The 2,637-nt window shown below is 41.1% G+C and overlaps 1 pseudogene; it reads right to left on the bottom strand.

Moving 5' to 3' along the window:
- Positions 1-319: 319 nt before the first annotated feature.
- Positions 320-1,269, bottom strand: LOC131821244 (olfactory receptor 52A5-like; annotated as a pseudogene).
- Between the last annotated feature and the right edge of the window lie 1,368 nt (positions 1,270-2,637).

Below are 2,637 nucleotides of genomic sequence, written 5' to 3' on the forward strand. Positions count from 1 at the left end.
GTTCCACTACAATCTGCAAAAGGACCTCGATTTGTCTTTTCTGCCCCAAACAGGATCAGGTGCTAAGGAAGTCATGTATTCTGGCTTTTCTTATAGCCAGCATTTAGTATTTCAGTGTCCTATCTGTTCTTCTATATCCTCAATTTCTAAAAACTGCCTTCTAACATAAACCCAATATCCTGTGGGATTATTTAATACAACCATTCATTCATTCATTCATGAAGTATGACAATACTCCAAACTATTAACTGGATTTTCACATCACATAGAACAATAGATGAGCCATGAAATCTGTAAGAGGAAGTATGTCCATCAAATATCAAGCCTGGTCTTTAGAACAGAACATTTTTACTACCTTATCTCGGATGTGTTTGGTCTTCACCCCATAGACAAGGGGGTTGAGGAAAGGTGGAACCAGTAGGTAAAGGTTGGATAAGGTAATATGTATATATGATGGAATATATGATCCAGACCTGTGGGTGAAAAAGGAAAAAAAAGCCAGGAGATAGAACTGGAAGAAGACACATATGTGGGGAACACAGGTATTAAATGCCTTCAGACGTGCCTCTTTCTGGGGCAGGTGGAAAACAGTGATAAATATTTGTACATAGGAGAGGCTGATCAAAATGAAGTCCAGGCCACCAACAATAAAGGCTCCAAGGAGACCATAGAATTTGTTGATGGAAACATCTTCAGTGGCAAGCTTCACAAGGGCCATGTGTTCACAGTAGGTGTGGGATATTAACTTGGTTCTGTAAAATTTCAGACAACACTTTATGAGCAATAAGCATGGGATGACCAGAATGGCAGGCCGCAGTGTCACTCCAACTGCAATGTGCGTGACTAGTTGTTGGTGAATATGGTAGCATGTCTCAGAGGATAACAGATTGCTACATAGCGGTCTAGAGCCATAGCCAGCAGGACCCCTGATTCGATACCCTGAAACATGTGGACGATCCACATCTGAAAGAGGCAAACATCAAAATAGATCTCTGGCAAGTGGAACCAAAAAATTCCAAGCATCTTAGGGACAATGCTGGTGCTAAGTGCAATATCTGTAGCTCCCAACATGGCCAGAAAGATATACATAGGCTCATGGAGGCTGGGTTCAGTTTTGATGATGATCAAAAGCAGAGAATTTCCCGCCAAAGCAATGATGTACATAGCACAGAATGGAATGCCTATCCAACACTGTATAGTCTCCAGACCAGGGATCCCAATGAAGGTCAACACAGAGGGCATGAACACGGTGCCATTTGTAATAGGCATGGCAGTTCAGGGCCTTTTAGAGCAAAGGGATATAGATTGCCAAACTGTGATTCTATGTATTCTAATATATCCTATTCTCATCCAGTCATACAATCACTGATTTACAAAAGTAGAAGAACCGACTTTATCAGCTTAGTTTTCATTAATTAGAAAATCAATGGAAAGGTCCACAGTATACAATTTAGTAAAAAAATCCGCCCCAGTTCAGTGATATTCACCACAAGACAACTGGTTATTTGGACACCATGCTTACGATAAGGATATCATGATCAGGCTGCTGAGTGGTGGTATCCTTTCTCCCCCAATTCATCTTCTCTTCCTTCCAACCTGGTCATGGGAATTAGAGAGAATAATTTTGGAATGATATTGGAGACAGAGAAATATGAAAATTCACTCTACTTTTTGTTTGTTTCATTTCTATCTCTTTTCTATCTCTTTTTATTTTCCAGTCATGTCAGAAAAACTAGTTATTTCTGTAGAACATACCAACACTTCCTTGACAAAGAATCAATTGAAGTTCCTTCTCTAGGGTTGAGAACCCATTAATGGGGTCCTAATGATTCTCCTTACCTTGAACTTCCTGATCACCCAGAGGTTTCCAAATATGCTATAGCTGCGGCACTCTGACTCATGCAATGGCAGGGGCATAATTTTGAATGGCAATTGCGATTCAGGACACAAGTGTTGAATAGGAATACTTCTGTTAGATAAGCACCCACAGCTCCTCAATGCTCTTTTTTGCACATATCATACAGGAAGGCCAGTTTGAAAATATTAAATAAAATTGAAAGGGTTAAAGAGTACCTGGTATAAAAGAGAAACTGTGGGTATCTCAACCGGAACGGAGGAAGAGGCTGAGGTGATGTGGGGGGAGGTCATGGAATGAGATTGGGAGCCCAGGGTTGGCAGAGATGATCCTGTGTAGACATTGGGGCTGCATAGCGCTGAAGGAACTAGAAAGTTCTAATTTTTATCTTCCACAGAAGCTGACACAAGAAAAATGTGAGGGAGTAGGGCTCTTTGAGAATTATCCAGGTAATTCCATGGAGGATAGTTGCCAAACACATAGGTACAATCAGGTGGTAGTGCCAGGGAGTCAGCAGAGACAGGAAAAGAAGCCTCCAAGACATAATTCTCATTGCAATACGCAGGCTGCTGCTGAGTACACTTCACACTCCCCAACAACTGCACACCAGCAACTAACCCTAGTTCCGTTAAGGCGCTGACAAGATTATGCATGGGTAAATTTTATTTAAAGTGAGCATGGAGATATTGCTTAAGTGAGTAGCTGTCTGACTCTAAGTGAAGCTGATCCATATGTCTTCAAAGTGTTTTCTTAAGCATTTTGAAACATTTGCCCATAGACCA

This window comes from Mustela lutreola, chromosome 1 (assembly GCF_030435805.1).
Source record: "Mustela lutreola isolate mMusLut2 chromosome 1, mMusLut2.pri, whole genome shotgun sequence".
In the NCBI taxonomy this organism is placed as follows: domain Eukaryota; kingdom Metazoa; phylum Chordata; class Mammalia; order Carnivora; family Mustelidae; genus Mustela; species Mustela lutreola.